Below are 23,449 nucleotides of genomic sequence, written 5' to 3' on the forward strand. Positions count from 1 at the left end.
CTATAAAGAGGGCCTTCCTTCATTCCATCGTTGCCTTCGCAAGGAGTTGGTCATGGAGTCAGACTACTCCTGGATCGTCAGTTCCAGCTGTTCATTCCAGGAGTCCTCCGTGATCCTTCCTCGCTTCGTCAAGGCATTCTGTTCTTCGTTGGTATTCCTTGTCTTCGTCCATGGTTCCTGAACCTTCGTCTTCATCTTTGTTCCATGTTCTGGTCTCTCATCGGATCCCGTCTCCGTGTTTCCAGATGTCCAGCTCTCCTTGTCTCAAGATGTCCAGACGTCTCTGTCCTTTGATGTCTTCGTCCATCATGTTCCAGATGTCCCTGTGATCCTCCTCTCTAAAGGTTCCTGCTGTCCAGATGCCAGAGATGTCCAGATGCCTTGATGTCCTGATATCCCGAGGTACCGGTGTCCTCTTGTATCTGATGCGTTACTTTCCAGTCCTGATGTTCCAAGTCCCAAGTCCTGATCTTGATGTCCCAGTTCCAAGTCTCGATCCTGATGTCCTTTGTCCAGTCCCGATCCTGAAGTACCATCAGTTCCTAGCTCCAGGTCCAGCTTCATCTCGCCCTGGACCTGGACTCCAGCTGACCTTTCCTGGGAGTAAATCCGTATCGATCCAGTGTCCGTGTCTGGTGGCTGGAGCCCTCTTCCGGTTGGATCTGTCTTTGAGAACTGCCCAGATTCCTCCTTCGTCCTGAGCCTCAGTCCTGCACATGTTCCGCTCTCTGCGTTGTCCATGACCAGCCCACATCAGCTGTGTAGGGCGCCCTGAGGGGCAGTGCCTGTCTAAGGCTCCGAGCATCCTGAGTCCTTGTCCTCGTTCCTTCCAAGTTCCAAGTGGTCTCATCCAGGTTCCAAGAATCCTTGTCTCTTCTCATCCGAGTTCCAAGTTCTCATCTGAGTAACCGGAATCCTCTCCTCAGTCTATGTCTGATTTCCTTCCACGTTTGAGCATCTTGCATCTGAGTTCCAAGCGTCCTTGTCTTGTCTGAGTTCCAAGTTCCAAGCGTCCTTGTCTCGTCTGAGTTCCAAGTAACCTCGCCTTGTTCAAGTCTTCGAGCATAGTCCAAGTCCGAGGTCCCGTCTTGTTCCTAGTTCCAGTACCATCATCTGTCCTCAACCTCTGTCCATCCTGCCACATCTGCTGCTCCCTAGTGGCAGGTCCAAAAGGGCCATCAAGTGGCCGGAAGGCTACCCCAGAGACCAGCATTGCATTGTTGGGTCTCTACCAATGCGTGCAGGTTCGGCAGAGGTTAGGACTCGGTGGTCAGCGTGTTTCTCCCATGCTTGGACATGTCTTGCCTGCCACAGCGCTTCCACGGACCTCCTCTCTGCAGTTGCGTAGTGGTCCAAGGGCACACATCTCCCTGGAATCGGAATTGCACCCTAGCGCTCCCTCAACAGGTGCCATACAAATCCCAGGAGGGTTGTGCTATACTAGCCAGTGCCCTAATAATACCAGTAGAATGGAACTATATCGGTTGGTGTTATAGTAATTCCAGGAGGGCAGTGATATACCAACCAGTGTCCAATGAACCAGCACTGGGAAGAATGAGCTACATCAGGTGATGCCCAGAAAATACCAAGAGGGCTGAGCAGTACTTAAATAACACTGGGAATTCCGAGCTGTACCAGACAATGCCCTATTTACAAACAGGCCTATACAGTACCGACGCAGTAAAAAATGTGTGGATGTGTCCCGCGCCCGCTCCTTTAACACGCGTGCAACTCATTTTTTATACGTGCGATTCTGTATTATAATAAGATGCTAATCAAAGCAGCGCCAAAAGCGCGCTCAGAGCTCGGAAAATGTACAGAACACTACTGATTTTACTGTATAAGACGTCTATACAGTATCCCGGGTGCACTGGACAATGCGTTGTACTTCAATACATGTCATATTTCTATCGAACAGGAGTTTTCAATTCAAAATGTTATGATTTCAAAAGGTTTTCATCGATCTTGCCAAATATCCCATTGTTTCCCCATCGTGACATCATCGCCGCGTCATAATCCTACCTTGGATGTGTATATAAATCGCAGCTCAGAGTAAGACTGTCCCTTTTGTATTTGGGTCGGGTCAGGATCATACAGACTGGCTTAAATTGTTCCTTTGGATTTTAATCGGAAGATCGGCACCCCTTTACTCTGAACAGGTAAGAGACACACTAAAGGACACTGTTGGGTTTGTGGCATATTTGTGGACTCTTGGTCGAAGTGGCAATGACTCCTCCCATAGGGAGGGGCCCCGTGAGGAACCACAACGATGGGCTAGACTCTTAGTAAGCAGACACTGAGGAAAGAAAGCTTTATTATACTGCTGTTGATAAGGTTGAATCTTGCCCAAGGAACGGACAGCACTGTAGTCCAGCGATATCACAGTAAGCTCAGACAGTCCCTGTAGTAGATGGTCTCACCCAGATGTAGCAAAGGTCCAGTAGTGTTCCACAGTGCGGGACAGGCCGTGAACCTGAAGGATGGAATAGGAAGAGCTGGAGCATAGTGATACTCACAGAGAGGCAGTGCTGATAAACTTCCTTCGGTAGTAGAATGAAGAGAAGGAGCCATGGTCGCCAGTAAAATCAGTAGTGTTCTGTACAAGATACAAGAGGACACCGGTACCTCGGAGACACCGAGGGTTTTGGCAACAGCAGCGGAGGCAGCCATCCTTCCAAGGGAGGAGGAAAAGGGTAGAAGAGAGGTGAGGCAGAGCGGTCGCAGCCGTCTGCGACCAATGGACGCAACAGACGCTTCTTTCCAAGAGGCCCCATACGGACGCCTGGAGTCATGGACGTTCGTCCGGACAGAGATGGGAACGTCCATGCTCGGAGGCCTCGCTAGGGGCTTGCTAGCTATATTTCCAAGCGCCATGGACATTCATCCGAAAACAGGCGGGAACATCCATGGTCGGAGGGGGACATGGAGTCCATCCGGGGCCTATGGTGGAGGGCCACAGCCTGGAGCGCCCGGAAAGGTAGCTAGCGGGGTTTCCATCCAGGGACGTTCCGGCCTGTTTTCGGACGAATGTCTATGGCGCTTGGAAATATAGCTAGCAGGTCCCTAGCAGGGCCTCCAAGCATGGACGGTCCCATCTCTTTCCGGATGAATGTCCATGGCTCCGGAAAACTAGCGGGACCTCCGAACATGGACGTTCCCGCCTCTTTTCAAACGACCGTCTATGGTGCCTGGAAATGTAGCTTGCGGGGCCCTAGCGGGACCTCCGAGCATGGACGTTCCCGTCTCTTTTCGTCCAAAAACAGGCCAGAACATCCCTGGATGGAAACCCCGCTAGCTACCTTTCCGGGCGCTCCAGGCTGTGGCCCTCCACCATAGGCCCCGGATGGACTCCATGTCCCTTTTTCTTTCTTGTTCATTCTTTTTTCATTTATTCTGCTTTTGGCTCTTTTCTTGATGCTGTCCATGTGCTCCTCGTGTTTCTCCATTCATTAATCCCATTTCTTCGGGTTTTTTTTTTCCATTCAGACATTATCATGCCAGGAAAACATACCATTGCACAGGTATAGAGTCCAGAGATCTGCAACAGCAGGCAGGCACAAGTTGTAGCCAGCCGTCCAAGAAGCGAACATGTGATGCTCGCTTTACGGATGCAGAAAAGGAGGTACTGTGCCGTGCTGTCTGTAAGAACTACAAAGTTCTCTTCCAATCCAAGGTTTCTTGCTCCATGAAGAAACGGATTTGGGAGAAGATCGCACTGGATGTCAGCTCCCTGTCTGTTATGCCCAGGGAGGTAAAACAGGTTCAGCACTGGTGGTGCGACACTAGAAAATAGGTGAAAGAAAAGGCTACCAAAATTGACACGGCAGCAAAGAGGACCGGTAGAGGGCCACCATGTCATATAGTCATGACACCACTGGAGGAGCTGGTTCTCAGTACTGTGCAGCCAGAGGTCGTGGTCGGTGTGCCCGCACTGTTCAGCGCTGACACTGGAGCAAGTGAAGGTATGCATTAGGAGATACCTTGTTTGCATTGTATGTTTACTTTTGGGCTCTTGGGAGGCAAACTGTTGACAACTAGAACTTCAACCTCTCTTTCTCCATCTTTCTCCATAGATAGAGTCAATGAGGATGATGTTATTAGTGAAGAAGATAACCAATCCATTCCCATGCCTGAATTTGTATTCCCTATGTTCAATGCTGACTCCCCCAGCCAACACGTACAGGGTGGTTAGACACATGAACTTGTCACACTCAACCTGTTTGAAGTGCCTTCTGCGAGCCAAGAACATGAGACATCTGAGGCATCATTACCCCTTCAGACATCTGAAGTATCAGCACCATCTCCGCTAGAGGCTGCTGCGGCACCGGAACAGGCAAAAGTGTCATGCGACCTGGAACAGGCATTATTTGGCATGGAAAAGCTAAGCGAGCACTTTATGACTGGACTAACATCGCAACAGGATGAACACAACGACTTGATCCAGGAATTGAGGCAGATCCAAGAGAACATCAATGGGGCACTAGCTTCTCAATCAATGTTGATGAAGGAATTGATCAGTGCCATCAGAGATGTCACCTCCACTTGTCGTTCCCTTAACCACCCATATTTATTAAATAAATGTTTGTTTTATCTATTAAAGGAACGAATTATGTTTCATTTTTATGAGTACTTAAGTTAATTTGTCACCCATAAAGCATGATTTCCGTCTTCCTCGCTTCTCCAAACCTGTCATGCCTCTCCCCTTGTGTCATCATCCTTTGCAATTCCCTCACCCCCTCATAACCACCACTACTACTTATAGCTTCTTTTTTTTTTTTCAATTATATGTTTATTGATTTTCATATATTAGACATGAAATAAAACATAATTATTAAACTATATCATAGAATCATTTTCTTTACAGATCAAAAACTTTCCATTAATATTTATAGTCTAAATTATGATGTAATCAAACAGAAATCTTTCAATCATTATCTTAAACCAGAGGCATATTGAAAATAAAATTGGGAGATATAAAGAAACATTATCTAGAGTTTAACATTGTATTCCTGCATTAAGTCTATGCTTCACCATTGGGTTGTGGGGGAATTACTTCTAATCTCTTTTGTTCTACAAATGTTTTTAGATGTTCAGGGACAAAGAAAATGTATACATCTAATTGTTTCCTGATCACGCATTTACATGGATATCACTGTTGTGGTCTCGGTCGCCACGCTGGCACCCGAGGCCTTACCTTCTTCCCGGGTCTCGGGGAGCTGCCGCGTTCCGCGGCCTCAGGACCCCGGTCGCTGCGTTCCTCAGCCGTTCCGGTCCTCCGCGGGCCTGCAGGGTCTTCGGGCGCCATGCACCGGCTCCCACGCTGCCGCTGGCGTGCCCTCGCGGCCAGCCCCGCCCCCAGGCGCGCGCGCGCGCGACTGATCTCTGCTTTTAAAGCAACCAGCGCGGGAAAACCCGGCTCCTCCCTCCTCTGACGTCAGACGCTGCAGGGCTATTTAAGCTCTGCAGTCTCTTCCTTTCTTTGCCTTGCAACGAGGTTCTCTACTTCCTGTAGTTCTAAGTTGCACTCCTGCTTTGCCTGCTACCTGCCTTGACCTCTGATTGCCTGACTCCGCTTGCCTGCTACCTGCCTTGACCTCTGATTGCCTGACTCCGCTTGCCTGCTACCTGCCTTGACCTCTGATTGCCTGACTCCGCTTGCCTGCTACCTGCCTTGACCTCTGACTGCCTGACTCCGCTTGCCTGCTACCTGCCTTGACCTCTGATTGCCTGACTCCGCTTGCCTGCTACCTGCCTTGACCTCTGATTGCCTGACTCCGCTTGCCTGCTACCTGCCTTGACCTCTGATTGCCTGACTCCGCTTGCCTGCTACCAGCCTTGACCTCTGATTGCCTGACTCCGCTTGCCTGCTACCTGCCTTGACCTCTGACTGCCTGACTCCGCTTGCCTACTACCTGCCTTGACTCCGGTTCGTATTTGACCTGCTTGTCTTCAGCCTGCCTTGACCTCAGTCCGTGTTCCCGTCCTCTGCTTGCTCGTTGTCTGCCCAGACTCCAGTCCGGATTCCACTCCTGGGTTTCTTTGTTCTCACCTAAGTCCCAGCGGTCCGGGTCCCTACGGGCTTCTCCTGGGGGGACCTCGGGCTTCCAGGGCGAAGCCTCCTAAGTCCTAGCAACCCGGGCTCCCACAGCTCCTCTGGAGGAGTCTCGGGTTTCCAGGTGAAGATTCTTTTGCCCAGTGGGAGTTCTGCCTACCAACTGTTCCTTCGGGCCGGTCGGCTCAAGGATCCACATCCGGATTTTCTCCAGCACAACAGTTTGCAAGGCCATGGATCCGGCAGACCTCGCCGGGCTTCAGGCCATCCCGGGGTTGGCCCAGCGGTTGGTGCAGCAACAGCAAGTCCTGGATTCTCTGGCTGCTACTGTAGAGAGGCTGGCGTCTCGCATGGATACCGATCCACCTGCGCCCGTTCCAGTACCGGCACCGGCTCCTGCACCACTGGAACCCTCCAGACCCCTACGCAACTTCCAGCGCCCTCTCGCTATGCCGGGGATCCCAAGGCATGTCGAGGGTTTTTAAATCAATGTTATGTGCGTTTTGCACTCCTGCCTAACCAGTTTCCTACTGATGGCACCAAGGTGGCGTACATTTTTGCCCTTCTGGACGGTCGGGCCCTGAATTGGGCTTCCCCCATGTGGGAGAATAATGATCCTGCATTGGGGGACTTGAATCGCTTTGTGGAGGAGTTCAAAGCGGCCTTTGATGAGCCAGCCCGACAGGCTTCCGCTACTTCTGAGTTACTTCAGCTCCGGCAAGGCTCACGGACTTTAGCAGACTACGCATTGGATTTTCGCACCCTCGCCCACGAGGTAGGCTGGCAGGATGGGGCTCTCCGGGGCGTGTTCCTGGAGGGCTTAGCCGGTCGTATTAAGGACGAGCTAGCGGCTCGGGACCTGCCGGAGACCCTGAGTTCCCTCATTGACTTAGCGGGTCGAATTGATCGACGTTTGCAGCAGAGGGCGAAAGAGGGGCGTCCTTTCCGGAGTTCGACGTCCGTGACTCCCAGGCCCTCAAATTCGAGTTCGAGTTCGGGGTCGCGTGGAACTACCTCTTCATCTGCAACTGCCTCCGACGAGCCCATGCAAGTGGGTCGTTCGTCGCTATCACCCGAAGAAAGGCAGCGACGCCGGGACTTGAGACTTTGTCTGTACTGTGGGGGAAAGGGCCACTATCTTGCCCAGTGTAAGGAACGGGCGGAAAACTCCCGCGCCTAGGTGTAAAGGAGGAGTGCCCCCTAGGCTGCCTTAATCCCGCTCCTCAATGTACCATGCCGGTAACTTTGGAATATCCAGGTGGTTCCTTCCTCACGCAAGCCCTAGTTGACTCCGGGGCTGGGGGCAACTTCATTACCAAGGAATTGGTGCAACAGTTGAATCTCCCTACGCGACCTAGGACTCCTGCCTTGCGGATAACCTCTATTCAGGGTACTCCTTTATCAGGCTGCATCTCCACCAAGACCGTTCCGTTCATTTTGCAGACAGGCTTGTTACACACAGAGGAGATCTCCTTGCTAGTGTTGGAAAGAGCAGTACATCCGGTGGTTCTCGGGTTACCCTGGCTTCAAAAACACTCTCCTGTGATTCGCTGGAAAGATTTTCAGATTACCCAGTGAAGTTCAGAGTGTTTCCAATCCTGCCTCCAAGCGAAAAAATTCCAACGGATTCCGCTGGCCCACACCATACTGGTATTACCGGCTCCGTATGCTGATTTTCAGGATGTTTTTTCCAAGGAAAAAGCGGAATTGTTGCCGCAACACCGACCTTTTGACTGTGCAATAGAGATGCTTCCAGGTACTACTCCCCCCCGGGGACGAGTTTATCCTTTGTCTCAGCCAGAGACTCGGGCCATGTCCGCATATATCACCGAGAATCTGGCTAAGGGCTTCATACGCCCTTCCAAGTCTCCCGCCGGAGCAGGGTTCTTTTTTGTTGCCAAAAAAGATGGAGGCCTGCGGCCTTGCATTGATTACCGTGGTCTCAATGCTATCACCAAGAAGAACCGGTACCCGCTTCCCCTCATTCCGGAGTTGTTGGACAGACTCCAAGGAGCCCAAGTCTTCACGAAATTGGACCTCCGCGGCGCATATAATCTGGTTCGAATCCGTCCCGGGGACGAATGGAAGACGGCGTTCAACACCCGGGACGGCCATTATGAATATCTAGTAATGCCGTTTGGACTGTGCAACGCTCCCGCTGTTTTCCAGCACTTGATGAATGAGATTCTGCGTGACTTATTGCATTCCTGCGTAATCGTTTATTTGGACGACGTTCTCATACACTCCCCGGATCTTGCCTCCCATCGGCAACATGTGAGACAAGTACTCCAGATTCTACGAGACCACCATTTGTACGCTAAGTTCGAAAAATGTCTCTTTGAACAAGAGTCGTTACCCTTCCTCGGGTTTATTGTGTCTTCTACAGGTTTCCGGATGGACCCCAGCAAGGTATCCGCCATCAAGAAGTGGCCCCGACCTGAGGGGTTGAAAGCATTACAACGCTTTTTGGGGTTTGCCAATTTCTATAGACACTTTATTCCTCAGTACTCCCGCTTGGTGGCACCTTTAACCGCGCTAACTCGGAAAGGGGCAAACACTCGCCTTTGGCCTGAGGGAGCTTGTGAGGCTTTCGAACTGTTAAAGGAGGCGTTCCTCCAGGATACCTGTTTACGCCACCCAGATCCAACGCGGCCATTCTTTGTCGAAGTCGATGCCTCCAACATTGCTGTGGGAGCGGTCCTCTCACAAGTCTCTAACTCCGGTCATCTCCTACCCTGCTCCTATTTCTCTAGGAAGTTCTCCTCTGCCGAGTGCAATTATGGTATTGGGGACAAGGAGCTGCTGGCGGTCAAGCTTGCGCTGGAAGAATGGAGACAGTGGTTGGAGGGCTCCCTCCATCCGGTTATAATTTATACAGACCACAAGAACCTGGAGTTCCTTAACCAGGCCCAACGTCTTAATCCTCGACAAGCACGATGGTCCCTTTTCTTTAACCGCTTTAATTTCATTCTGAAATACCGACCCGCATTAAAGAATGTACGGGCTGACGCACTCTCCCGTTATGAACTTCAGGAGGAGAAGGAAGACCTCCCTCAACACATTATAGATCCTGCAAAAATCCAGTTAGCTAGCACCACGGTTTCCACCCTAGGACGAGTGGTGGTTTCCCACAAGGATCGCAGAAGGGTGTTAGCTTGGGCCCATGACTCGCTTTCAGGAGGTCACGCCGGCAGAGAGAGGACGCTCGACTTGCTTAGCCGCTATTATTGGTGGCCTCGACTGCGACAAGATGTCCGAGTATATGTTGACTCATGCCCAGTATGTGCCCGGCAAAAACCGCCTTGTGGTCGGCCCTGGGGCCTCCTGCAGCCACTGCCTATTCCCGTGGAACCATGGTCCCACATAGCCACGGACTTTGTAGTGGACCTACCTCCCTCGGAACGCAATACGGTGATTTGGGTAACGGTAGACCGTTTCTCTAAGATGATTCGCCTGGTACCCTTGCCTAAGCTGCCCTCTGCACCTGAACTCGCACTCCTGTTTACTACACACGTTTTCCGGGCTCACGGTCTACCACAGAGTATCGTTTCGGATCGTGGGTCGCAGTTTACGGCTCGTTTTTGGCGTGCCCTTTGCAAAAAATTTGGGGTCCAATTAAATTTATCCACGGCCTTTCACCCCCAGACTAATGGTCAGACGGAGCGCACGAACCGCACTCTCAAAGCCTTCCTCCGCAGTTTTATCTCCGAAAAAGGGAATAACTGGACTTCTCTCCTGCCTTGGGCCGAGTTCGCCTACAACAACCATACTCATGCTGCTACTGGACAAACCCCTTTCCAGATTGTGTATGGACGTCACCCAAGACCTCCTTTGCCGCTTCCGATTTCCATTCCATCACCTGCTGCCTTAAACACGGCGCAGCAAGTACATCATCTCTGGAGGAGGATTCAACTCAAACTGACCACCGCAGCAAAGAGGTCCCAGCAGTTTACTAATCGTCATCGACGGCCAGCGCCAGTTTTCCTGCCAGGTACCAAGGTGTGGTTAAGCACTCGGAACCTCCAACTACCTAACCGTTCTCGTAAGTTGGCCCCTCGATACTGTGGGCCTTTTCAGATTGCAGAGCGTATTGGGACCGTTTCCTACAGACTTCGCCTTCCGTCTTCACTTCGCATCCACAACGTGTTCCACGTCTCTTTGCTGAAACCGGTGGTACTGTCCCGGTACCATCATCCCTCCACGGATGCGCTATCCTCCCCTACATCTACAGAGCCTACGTATCAGGTACGAGAAGTCTTGGACGTTCGCTTCCACGCCCGTCGCTGGGAATACCTACTGGCTTGGGAGGGGTGTGGCTCCGAGGAGGACTCTTGGGAGCCAGCTCGGAACATCTTGGACAAATCCTTGCTCACTCAATTTCATCTGGCCCATCCCGGGAAACCTGGCCCTCGGCGGAGGGGGCGTAAGAGGGGGGGTACTGTTGTGGTCTCGGTCGCCACGCTGGCGCCCGAGGCCTTACCTTCTTCCCGGGTCTCGGGGAGCTGCCGCGTTCCGCGGCCTCAGGACCCCGGTCGCTGCGTTCCTCAGCCGTTCCGGTCCTCCGCGGGCCTGCAGGGTCTTCGGGCGCCATGCACCGGTTCCCACGCTGCTGCTGGCGTGCCCTCGCGGCCAGCCCTGCCCCCAGGCGCGCGCGCGCGACTGATCTCTGCTTTTAAAGCAACCAGCGCGGGAAAACCCGGCTCCTCCCTCCTCTGACGTCAGACGCTGCAGGGCTATTTAAGCTCTGCAGTCTCTTCCTTTCTTTACCTTGCAACGAGGTTCTCTACTTCCTGTAGTTCTAAGTTGCACTCCTGCTTTGCCTGCTACCTGCCTTGACCTCTGATTGCCTGACTCCGCTTGCCTGCTACCTGCCTTGACCTCGGATTGCCTGACTCCGCTTGCCTACTACCTGCCTTGACTCCGGTTCGTATTTGACCTGCTTGTCTTCAGCCTGCCTTGACCTCGGACCGTGATCCCGACTTCAGCTTGCTCGTTGTCTGCCCAGACTCCAGTCCGGATTCCACTCCTGGGTTTCTTCGTTCTCACCTAAGTCCCAGCGGTCCGGGTCCCTACGGGCTTCTCCTGGGGGGACCTCGGGCTTCCAGGGCGAAGCCTCCTAAGTCCTAGCAACCCGGGCTCCCACAGCTCCTCTGGAGGAGTCTCGGGTTTCCAGGTGAAGATCCTTTTGCCCAGTGGGAGTTCTGCCTACCGACTGTTCCTTCGGGCCGGTCGGCTCAAGGATCCACATCCGGATTTTCTCCAGCACAACATATCGCAGGGTAAAAGTGAAACCCATCTCTATCAGTTCTTGTCTATATAGCAAAAATTCCCTTCTTCTTGCCTGTGTAGTGATTGATAAGTCAGGGAAGATCTTAACCAAACTTTCGTGAAACATGATAGGGTACTTGGCAAAGTATTGTTTCATAACATTATTAAGATCATTTAAATTAAGAAAAGTTACCACTAATGTACCTCTATCTATTATCAAATTGTTGGTACTTTCTAAAAAATTTGTGAGGTTGCCTTGAAAAGGCATTTCCTCAGCTCTTAAGTTTGGGTCTTTTTTAGGAAGAAAATAGCAATGGGTAATAACAGGTATATCATTTTCTAGCAAACTCACTGCTTCTAACAGAAATCTTTTCAGCGTTTCCATCAATGTCTGCCCAACCACCCGGGGGAAATTGAGCAAACGGAGATTTAGGCGCTTGCTATTATTTTCGAAGATTTCTATTCTTCGAGATAGTGAATCTCTATCCTTTACTACCAAGCTTTGAAATTCTGAATTCTTTTTCTCCCTGTCTTCTAATAATGATATCCTTTCCTCTGATTTTTTCACAACATCTCGGATTTCCTTAATATCCTGCTGTCCTTTCCCTGCCATTGTATCCACTTTCCTGTCTAACCCTTTTATATCTGAAGACATTTTATTCATAATGTCCCATAACAAGTCCAATGTTACCACAGTAGGGCGTTCGGGGGTCACTATGGAGTCACCAGCTGAGGCTCGATCTTGTGTCTCATTTCCAGCCCCTCCTGTGATGTTCTCAGTGTGGGACTGTGGCTCAACTATATTGAGCTCCTCAGGTGAATCCATTTTGGGGCCCTCTGTTGCCCTACACAAAGGTGATCTGTCCAGATTCGGACTCAGTGATGCCTCCTCCATAGACTCTGATACTCCTCCCAAAGTACCTGAGCCAGCGGTATCCTTGGCCACTGGAGTTGATGCAGGTATTGACAAAAACCGAACAATTTCCTGTTGGATCGGTGAAGGGGGAGGTAGAGAAGGAAACACCCTTACTCTCCCCTTCCGTTTTGGCGGCATCATATATCTGAAATTACTTATATCAGGATGTTCGTTCTTTGCAACAATGTTAATAGTTACTTGCCTCTGTGGCAGCAGACACTCTGGCAGGACTTCACCTCCAAGCCTCCCAACGCCGAACTAAGCCGCACAAAGCCGTGCGCCCCTTGAGTGTGCGCGGCTTTGGTGGCACGCCGGCAACGGTGGCGTGCCTATTAGGGACGCTGTTCTTGTAGCGTCTCTCGGCCCCTCCCGCTGACGTCGGGGTAGCTGCCAGGAACCAGAAACCAGGAAATAGAAAAATAAGGCTCTCCGGGTGCTTTCTCCCACCACAATCGCTGCAGCTCAGGTACCTCTACGACGCCGCTCTTGTAGCGTCTCTCGGCCCCTCCCGCTGACGTCGGGGTAGCTGCCAGGAACCAGAAACCAGGAAATAGAAAAATAAGGCTCTCCGGGTGCTTTCTCCCACCACAATCGCTGCAGCTCAGGTACCTCTACGACGCCGCTCTTGTAGCGTCTCTCGGCCCCTCCCACTGACGTCGGGGTAGCTGCCAGGAACCAGAAACCAGGAAATAGAAAAATAAGGCTCTCCGGGTGCTTTCTCCCACCACAATCGCTGCACTACTTATAGCTTCTGAAACAAATATTATTGTTTGAATAAATAACTATATATAAAAAGAGAAAATGGAAAAAAAATACAGGACAGACAATTTCAAAAAATATATTTTTTTAACTATATACAACAGAACAGAACAAAAAAACATATTTACAACAGGGGAAGGAAAGGGAAGGAGCCATGCCATGGGGGCAGAGGAGGAGCATCGTCATTGACGACGGGGAGACGGTGGCTGTCCTAGAGGAGCCCTCCTCTAGGACAGCCACCGCCCTCCATGACATCCAGGCCACAGGTCAACCGCACCTGGAGAGCCAGCACAGCATCCAGGCGTGCCTCCATGGGAGAGGGCCTGGCCTGCTCCCGTGGCCCTTCCCCAGATGCTGCGCTGGCCTCAAACCGGCGACCAGCTCCTGATGCCTCTGGTGCGACCTGGACATCATCGTCAATGATTATGACCTCCTCGGCCTCCATGGCTGGTGGGGCTGAAGGAATGGGGGCTGGGGGTGCCACCGGTCATACATCTGAAATGAGAAAAAAAGACGTAATTACTAGGGTGCAAAAAAACAGAACATGGGACCGGCGGGCCTGACAGCGTAAAATGACAATATCCCATATGTTATATAGGCCAATACTATTAAAGGCTCACCTTGTGGATGTGGTGATAGAGGTGGTGGTGAGGGAGATGAGGGTGCTGGTGAGGAAGAGGGTGGCGGTTTCTGTTCCTCCTCTAAGGAAGAAGAGCTTGTGTCTGAAAAGAGAAAAACGAAAGTGTTACTGATGCGCATGGAAAGATCCAGAATGGTAGGATGGAGACATTTGTTATTGACATTATTAAACAAGACCTCTTGCATCATCGTAAGCCTAATATTTCAAATTTTTAATGTTAAACCAACAGCACATACCTTCCTGCGGTGTTTGGTGGGCGCACAGGGCCTGAAGGAAATCCTGCTCCTCCCTCCTCAGCCTTCTGAGATGGCTGTGAAGTATTAGGTGGGGCTCAGCTACTACCAAGAGTACTGAGCTATACCAGTGATATATTAACATTGGGAGGACTTAGGTTTCTATAGCAGCCAATGCTGTACTAACATCAGGACAGCTGAGATATACCAGCCAGTGTCCTATTAATCTCAAGTCTTCACTGGCTACCGGTCGAACAAAGGATCAAATACAAGACTTTAACTATACTACACAACAAAATCTACAAAGCAGATAACACCGCCCTCGATCACATGATTCAACTGCACAAAACACCTCGCACGACAAGAACCACCAGCAAACTGCAACTAGTCATACCCTCCCTTCCCTCTGCTAAACTGTCCAACACCAGGAATAGAGCCTTCTCTATTGCAGGACCAAAAACATGGAACTCTTTACCGGACGACCTAAGCACAATCAGTGACTCCAACTCGTTCAAAAAAGAACTCAAAACCCAGTCGATACTCAGAAAATTGAGGTCGCCCATTATTATTGTGTTGCCCATTTTACTAGCCAGTCTAATGTCTGTTAGCATTTTGCCGTCTGTTTTCTCATCCTGGCCAGGCATGCAGTAAAATATACCCACTCTTATGCTCTTCCCTTTTATCCTTGGAATTTCTATCCAGTCCATAAGGTGAATCAAGAGTGTCTTGTTTCCTGAGGAACTTTTATCCTGCTTGACTCTGTGCCATCCCTAATACACACTGCCACCCTTTCATCAATTTTATCTGCCCTGTCATGTCGATATAATTTGTACCCTGGTATCACAGTGTCCCATTGGTTTTTCTCCTTCCCCCAAGTCTCCGAGATGCCTATTATGTCTGTATCTTCCTTTAGCACCATACAGTCAGACTTTTGGGATTTGCATACAGACATTCTAAAGTAGTTTTATTTGTATTTCTATTTTAAAATGTACACACAACCAGCTTTATTATCAGATGATACAGGCAGTTTGGAGAGTCATTTTCATCTGCATACCCTGTATTTAAATTCATTTGTTTAGACCCTAGGAAGTCTGAGTATTATTGTCCAATGCCCAATATTCCCTTTCTAGGAAAAGTGATTGGAAAGCTGGTATGCCATCAAGTGAATAAAATCTTGGAAGATACCCAGGTTCCGTGCCAGTCTGTGTCTAGAAGGGGGCATGAGATAGACTCGGCAAGACCCATATTTAAAGAGGTTTCTCCGGCTGAGTTAGGACTAGGCTGGACAAACACCAAGGTTTTAAATTTCCTGCTGGTCTGACTGCCCCCAGGTTATCTAGCTAAAATTTATCAGGATAAGTTAGGGATTTTCCAGGGCGAATCAGACTTGTCTGGATATGTTAGCCAGATAATGCTGATATTTAGCGTTATCCAGCCAAATTATCCAAGTATGTATATTCAGGATATAGCCAGTTAAATACATATATTAAAAAAAATCCCATAAATAGCTGGAAGCCAGGGTGACACTCCCCCCCCCCCCCCCCCCCCAGCCTTCTAAATAAATACAATGTTTAACTAATACCCATTCCCTCCAACTCCCTTCCAATGGTAGAAAAAAAAAGGTAGTAATCCATTACTCAATTACTCAGTACCTTGTTAATTATGCCTTGGGTCTAATTTTAGGAAAACATGGAATTCTGAATTCTTATAAATAAATAAATAGCAGTCCAAGATATCCCCTTCCCTAGATATTTAAATTAAAACCAAGCTCTGGGCTCCCTCCTCCTGATAATCTGACCACTCTCCCCACCACCCTCTGAACCTCCCCTCCCCACCCACTGGAACTCCCCCCAAATCTCCAAGACCAGCCAGAGCAGTAGGGTCATACCACTCCAACTGCATCCAGCTTTGCTCTGACAGTAACTTCTGCTTGATGGCCAAATATATATGAATCCCCAATATTACTAGAATTAACAGACGATATCTGGAGGAATGCAGATGGGGGCAGCAATATTCTTCCTGTGTTGCTGGACCTGTCCGCAGCCTTTGACACACTGACTCATGACCTCCTTCTTCAACAATTGATATCTATTGGACTAGTATTACAATGGTTTGAGTCCATCATTACCAAACGGACTTATATGATAGCATGACTAGATCATTGTTCTGCCTTCAAGCACTAGCAAATTGTTTGGAAATCCATAGGCCTCATTGGCTTGCTATCCATTTTAGGGTTAAGTTTAAAGTAACTTTCCTTGTGTCAAGACTCTTTATGGATTAGTGCCCAGTACTTTTAAATTCTTTTTTAAAAATCTATCAACCTATACGCCTTTTGAGATCATCTTCTCAACTATTACTGCCTGTGCCTTCTCTACAACAGATGAGACTAGCCGAGTCAAGAGAAATGCTCATTTTATATTGCAGGTCCAATATGTTGGAATGAACTGCCTCTTGAAATCAAATCTGAACCATCTTTACTGGTCTTTAGAAAAAAGTTTAAAAGTTTTCTTTTCATAACAGCTTTTGAGAGTATGTGAAATTATGGTCTATGGCCCTGAAATAATTGCTGATGTTATATAAACAGGAACGAGCTCATTTTATTTTATTGGCAGAATTTAGCAGATTAATGTATTTTATTTTTTGTTTTATTAGGCTTGTTTGATTTTAATTGTTTTATTGTGTTTATACAGTTATTTATTATTATGTACTGCATTTATCTATGTAATCCGCCTAGTGCTGTGGATTGGCGGAATATAATTTTTGTAAAAACTAAATACATTAATTATATCCAGCAAAATCAGAGTTACTCTGGCCCAGTAGTAGAAACTGAGTGCTTACATGTTTCCCAGAAATCTTAGGTATGGAGCTGAAACTTAAGACAGTGGTTCACAGTCTGGTGTACAGTTGAACTCCCAGCTGAAAATGGATTTGCCATTAGATCTCCACTTGTTTGCTTATTTATATAATTTACTACATTTCTTATCGGCCAAGCCAACAATAAACTTATAGTGGATTACAATGGTAAACATATCATCAAGAATGCTGAAGAAGCTGGAATAAGAAACAAGCTGCACGCAGGAAGAAGCATGCTCCTGGAGGAAGCATTTTTACTGCAGTGTGTCTTTGCCAGACAGGACAGCAGTGGCACTTTTGGTGCGAGTGCTAGATGGGCTGTGGAGGAGACTGACACTGATACAATTTTCACATCAAAAGCACAATAGCTGTATGTCAGGAGGAGATTTCACAGTCTGAGGATGGCAGACAGCAGAAAGAGATGCCATGGACTGCATAGGAGAATAAGGGATCCTGCAGCTGTGGGTGAGACCTGGTTGGGCTCTGGAGGAGAGATTGGCACTTATATAATTTTTACATCAGAAGAACAATGGCTAGATGGCTATATAAGATTAGGCAACTGCACTCATATTTATCACTATCAAATGTGTTATTTGTGATTCTTGCATAAGATTATAAATGCACAGAGCCACTGCCAGTACTCTGCCACATCTGGAAATAGATGGAGAATTTTGGTTTCCTATACTTTTCAGCAATATTAAATTCCTTAGAAATAATGTAAACAGAATGAAAACCCAGAACTGTTACTCATTTCCAATCAGGCAGGTGTGCAAAGTTATGTGACAGAGTTTATTTATTTTTTTATGTTTTTTATTTGTTTTTGTATTATGAATGTTATATTGTAAGTTGCTTTGAAATGCCTTTTGAAAGTGTGACACACAAATTTTAATACAGTGAAACTGAAGTGGAATAGATTATTGTATTTCCTTATACCTTGGCTATGCAAGTATCTGCAATTGCTCCAAAAAACTGCTACTTGGATTCTAGTTGGAGCTAAAACCCATGATCACATTACACCAGTTCTTCTGAAGATCTTAGGTTACCCATCTACTGGAGGATTTGATTCAAAGTGTTATTGATTGTGTTTAAATGCTATCATCTGTCTTCCATTTATTTGCTGGAACTAATAACGCATTATGTGCCAACAAGAGCTCTCCATAGCCTTACTTGCCACTCCATCAATTGCTTCAGCAAAATTAGCAATCACAAGGAATATAGCTTTTAGCGAACAGGAACCATATTTATGGAATCAGTTTCTGTCTGATATTCAGTGTGAATCTTGTTAGCTGCCTTTCCATAAAATGCTAAAAACTTGTTTTGTTATTCAACTTATTCCTAAATAGCAAAGAGGTACTGAGACTTGACTCATTTCCACTGTGATAAAGTATGATCTTAGAATTATTATTTGGTTTAGTGAAAAAGTAGTTGATTATTTTATTATTTTGGGAAATGAGGTTTAGGGTAGGATGGGACTGTTATGCTTTTGATATATTACTGCTTATTGTCTGATCATTTATTTTATTATATGTATTGTATATTTTATTGGTGTATGCAGTTTTGTTTTGTTAGCCGATTTGCAATTTATAATGGTAATGCAGAATGTCAAGTCAAATAAAATAAATAGGGTTTTTGGTTCAGAGTCAAGTAATTTTATTTGGGTTTCTCATGAAGGCTGAACTGCATCACTACCTCCAAAAAGCAGAAGTGTAAAGTTTCATGTTCTTCTTTGCTCCTTTCTGACGTAAGGGTTGTACTAAGAACATAAGACTAGGTCAGGGGAATAGGAGAAGTGATACATGGGTCTGGGGAGTAAGAGCCCAGGTGGGTAGCAGGGCTGAAAAAGTTACTGTCTATGATGTCAATTCACTCAACCAATTTCAACAAAGTAAAAGCGCAGAATTTGTGCATCTATATTAGTCCTGGAGCAAGCTACCTTAAGTTGTGACACATTGTATTGGATCAGCAAAAGAACTTTCAAGAGCACATAGGGCCACTCTTCAGATATTTATTTACAAGTATTTATATGCCGCCAATGCCAGAGTTCTAAGTGGCTAACAATACAAACAGACACAGTGCTCTCTCACGTGTATCTGTCAGTCTAGCATGGCGAATCGAAGGGATGTCTAGTAGACATCTCTGGTCAAATTGCAAAGCACGTGTTGGATTGAGCAATTGCAAAATAGCATTAGCCCAGGGGGGGAAGGATCTAGAGTGAGGATTATTGCCACTTTGCAGGGTATCCACCATTGAGTTGGCAGCCAATGGCACTAGATAGAGCATGGGAGAGATGTGTTCCTTCGTAGACCGTCCAAGTCTCACCAAGATTTTATTGAACCTGCAAATAATTAAAAAAAAAAAAAATCCCTAAAAGTGAACTAACAAGAGAGCAATTTGATGGCACCAGCAGGTAAAAATGTGGGACCATGTGATTGACAACAGCGTGCAAACTATTGTCCTCCTGCAACATTGTTTGCCCTTCTCTGTTATCTCAGACATTGCTGTTTCTGGAGGATCTGACAACCTGTAAGTAACATTGAGGAGGAACAGAATGTAGCCTCAGGGAAAGAGTGGGTAAAACTCTGGTGACAACAGAAGGGAATGTTAGGGTGAAAGAATGGGAGGGTGGAGGGTGCTTTTGTGACCCTATTCTAGTTTCTTGTTTAGGGGTGCAGAGGTAATGCCCTTGAGTAAGCCTTGCTGGTACAGAAATAGCACTTAAGGACTTAGTCTTGAAGGAGACTTCTGTTCGGGCCTTCAGCCAGCAAGGAGAACTACAATCAGTCAGGAGAATGAACTGGGGGGGGGGGGGGGATTACAAGGAGAGAATAAGGTGAAAGAGCAATTAAAGGAAGGCCAGATTTACATTAGAAAAGAAATATCTTACAGAAATGATAAGATGGGGTTGAGGACAACACAGATGTTGCCAAGAGATATTTTCTACAAATATATTAATGAAGTTTTACTTATACCTTTGGAGAATTCTCCTCCAGTTAATAAGATTTTCTTTCTGTTGGAGAGAAGGCAACAAGCTGCACAGGGTCTTGAGATTAATAAGAACCAAGTGTCTACTGATAGCTTAAGAGTTGACAGCTATCCTGGAGGAGCTGCAGCAGGAACACTCCCAGTCTCTTTTGTTTTCGACCAGGATTTGAATATGATAATGTGCTTGTACTTTTGTAATGCACAGACTCTATTCATGGGGCAAAGGACAATCCAAGAACATAAGAAACTTGTTTTCTTGTATATGCCCAGAGGGGGCGTCTTTCTTGTTAAGATATCCTTGCAAATGTTTGGTGCCTTATTGCAATGTTAAATACATTTTCTTTGCCCTGGACCAGTTAAGGCTTTTTTTTTTTTTTTTAGATAAGTGAAAGATTACGGATTAGTCTAAAGACATCTTTTGTAAAGCAGATTGGCAATATTAATGTTTTGATTGGTTTATACCATTTTGACTTTTCCTCTTACTATTTTTTCCCTTTTTTCTCTCATAATTTTTTTACTCTTCCCCCACAGATTTTGAGGTTCAAAGATGTTGATAACCTAGGTAATAATATATGTATACATCGTGGTTTTGTTTTTCCTTTTTATTTTCTTATTTGATTATCTTTCTATGTTTGCATTGGTGTTTTCTTTCAAGATTAACTTGTATGGTAAAATGAACATATATTTAAAAAATAAAGCTGAGAATAAGCACAAAGAATTGATTCTCTGACAATTTTTTTATAATCTTAGATTTAAAAAAAAAAAAAAAAAAGATGATAATTAAAATGAGTGCGTAATTACCATCTCATTTACAGGAGAGCAGCACATGATGATCCCAGGATTTCTGGATTGACTCCGACTGCCAGATTACATCTGAACTCTTGCATTCCGGTTTACCTTTAGTGGCTGATCGCAGGCTGCATCTTCTGGAAGCTGAAGTACTTCGCCCACCCTTGAAAAATAAGTCCTTTCCCAAACTGGCAGATTCAGAAGGAGTAGTGCAGCTACTCATCTCTTCACAATCTAACGAGACTGGGAAATCGACGCCTAAAGCAGCTCTTACGCACATGGAGTGCCAGTTTTAGAACGATCTAGGTGGCTAACTAAGGATTGTTGTATTTTTGTGATTTTTTTTTTTTTACCCGCTTTCAGCTTCTGAGAGAAAAGGATGTTTAAATACACGACTGATTGATAAATCAGAGGATGTGAAATTTGTCCTACACTGATCGGCTAAATTCCAGACGGTTATATTTAGCCACTCAAATACTGACATTTTGGGAGGGCTGGGGGGACACGGGTACACTATTACATTTCCATATATATGTATATATTTCTCACTCTCCAGAAATAGCAGGGACAGAATTCATGCCCATTGTTTCTCCAATGAAAATTAGCTACGAGTTCCACGGAGTCCAAAGGGCCGGCGGTCCTTGCACCAACACAGGCAAGAGAAAACCGATCTCGGGAGTTGTTTGTTCATCAAAGTGCCATTTAATTAGGGGGGAAAGCCTTGTACAAAAATGTTGACAGCACTTCTGTGTCTCTGCACCACTGCGCTTCTCCCCTGTGTGGGCTTGGAATCTGATTTACAGAAAATGGAAAGTGAAACAGATTCTGAAAATGCTCCCGAAATGCAGAATTAAAATCCTTATGGGAAGTTTGGGGCTTTTTCTTTTAAAAGAGATTGTGCCCTTTCGTTATCTCATCGTTATGTGCCAGCGTCCAGTTTCCCATTTGCCTTTTTGGGGTTTTTTTTTCCAGAGTCATCATCTCTGTATGCATCTGCTTACCGCTCTCTTTCTGTTTCATATCTTTTTCCCTTCTTTCCCCTTCTTCATTGCTCTGTGACTTTTTTTTTTTTTTTTGCCTTCCTTCCTCGTTCTTTGCTTTCTTTCTTTCCTGGTATGGGCGTGATTTCAGCAGACCTAGGTGGGGCAATTGACACTTCTCACCAGAAGATTTCGCGCGTGCTCGTTCCTGCCTCATGTTTACTTCCTGTTTTTATTACATTGCTACGCCTTGTCTTTTACGCTTGTTTGCTTTGATAAAGAAAATAGAATCGCCAGGATTATACAGGGATAGAATTTACAAACCCTATAGACGTCAATAATGTCAAACGCCTACGGATGGGGATACTGCTCAACTCTGGCTCCGGCTGTGCCTGATCAAAAGCAGTTACCATCTGAAAGTCAGCTGGTGGCCCCGTAAGAAATGAGTCAGTGGCCCCAGTCCGCTTCCAGGTGAAAGATCTCCTCATTACTTAGAGAGAGAAAAAAAAAAACAGAACTGAGCCCTAATTTGCATGACTGATGACAATCTCAGCAGAGGTCAAACATTGCACAGGCAGGGAGAGTGAATTACCTCTCACCCCCAGGCAGAGCTGGTGGTTTCCATTAGGCAAACTAAACGGTCACCTAGAATACCATAATTAGGGGGCAGCAAAATCCCCACCAGAGTGAGGCACAGAGGGGTGCGGTACCAGAGCCAATTCCATAAAAGAGGGCAGCGCTGTCCTGGAACTGCTGCCACCTATAGGAGGGATGGCTGTGCTGGAGCTGTCCACAATAGGCAACTTGGGGAGGGGGGAAAGTTCACCTAGTGCCAAATACTCTTGCACCAGTCATGCCCCCAGGAGTCCTTCCAAAACATGTTTGAGGCACATTGGCAGGGCAAGGTGAGGAACCTTGCACTGCCTCTGCTCATGTTCTGCAAACAGAGTACTGGGAGATCATTTGGGCTGGCAAGGCTGGGGGGAGGGAGGGGACTGAGAAGGACAGACAATGAGGAGCTGGCCCATAGGAGCGAGTGACTGGATCAGCGCTAGACCGGGGCCAATAGAGAGGCCTGCAGCAAGGAAAGTAGGTTGGAAAAGAATGAGAGAGAATGCTGGTGCATGAGCTTAAAGGGGCAGTGCATCATATGTTTGGTAGCAGAGGAAGGCCTCCAATTTTTGGGGCCATTGTGTTTTCAGGGTGTCCCCAAAGGGCCCATACAGAAGAGGAGAAGAAACTGAAGATGGATGTTTGTCATATAAAGGAACTGGGCAAGATCTGCAGGGAATGGGCATACTGGACTATTTACCCGGGAACCTCTGATTTTCAGGTGCTCTGAGATTGAGAATGTGATTGAGCATGTGTTAGAGAGTGACAGTGTGTGTAGGAGTATATGAGCAACAGCATGTGCAAGGATAAGTGTGTGCATGTACATGAGAGAGGAGAAAGCTTGTGCTCTACATTACAATTCATCACATTGATCCATGTCATGTAAAAGCAAAATGAAGTTTTCTCTTTTCACCTCTCCTCCCGAGAACCCACTCATTCATAACATAAGCATCCTACAAGCACACGGAGGATAAAATCAAATCATTCCTGAACCAAGAATACACTAGGGATGTGAATCGTGTCCTCGATCGTCTTAACGATCGATTTCGGCTGGGAGGGGGAGGGAATCGTATTGTTGCCGTTTGGGGGGGTAAAATATCGTGAAAAATCGTGAAAAATCGAAAAATCGAAAAATCGCAAAACCGGCACATTAAAACCCCCTAAAACCCACCCCCGACCCTTTAAATTAAATCCCCCACCCTCCCGAACCCCCCCCAAATGACTTAAATAACCTGCGGGTCCAGCGGCGGTCCGGAACGGGCTCCTGCTCCTGAATCTTGTTGTCTTCAGCCGGCGCCATTTTCCAAAATGGCGCCGAAAAATGGCGGCGGCCATAGACGAACACGATTGGACGGCAGGAGGTCC

At 47.1% G+C, this 23,449-nt stretch overlaps 1 protein-coding gene across 2 annotated transcripts in view; it reads right to left on the reverse strand.

The window, feature by feature from the left end:
* Nucleotides 1-21,566, reverse strand: part of CD40 (CD40 molecule) — a 78,160-nt gene extending 56,594 nt beyond the window's left edge. The window contains exons 1-2 of one of the 2 annotated variants that reach the window (XM_029612037.1): nt 21,494-21,566; nt 13,616-13,717 (exon numbers count right to left, since the gene is read on the reverse strand). The gene's annotated coding sequence lies outside the window, so the exon portion shown is untranslated. Of the gene's footprint in view, nt 1-13,615; nt 13,718-20,504 lie in introns of both variants that reach the window. The other variant, XM_029612036.1, reaches the window with a different exon arrangement.
* Nucleotides 21,567-23,449: the final 1,883 nt, after the last annotated feature.

The sequence above is a fragment of the Rhinatrema bivittatum genome, chromosome 8 (genome assembly GCF_901001135.1).
Source record: "Rhinatrema bivittatum chromosome 8, aRhiBiv1.1, whole genome shotgun sequence".
Classification (NCBI taxonomy): Eukaryota; Metazoa; Chordata; class Amphibia; order Gymnophiona; family Rhinatrematidae; genus Rhinatrema; species Rhinatrema bivittatum.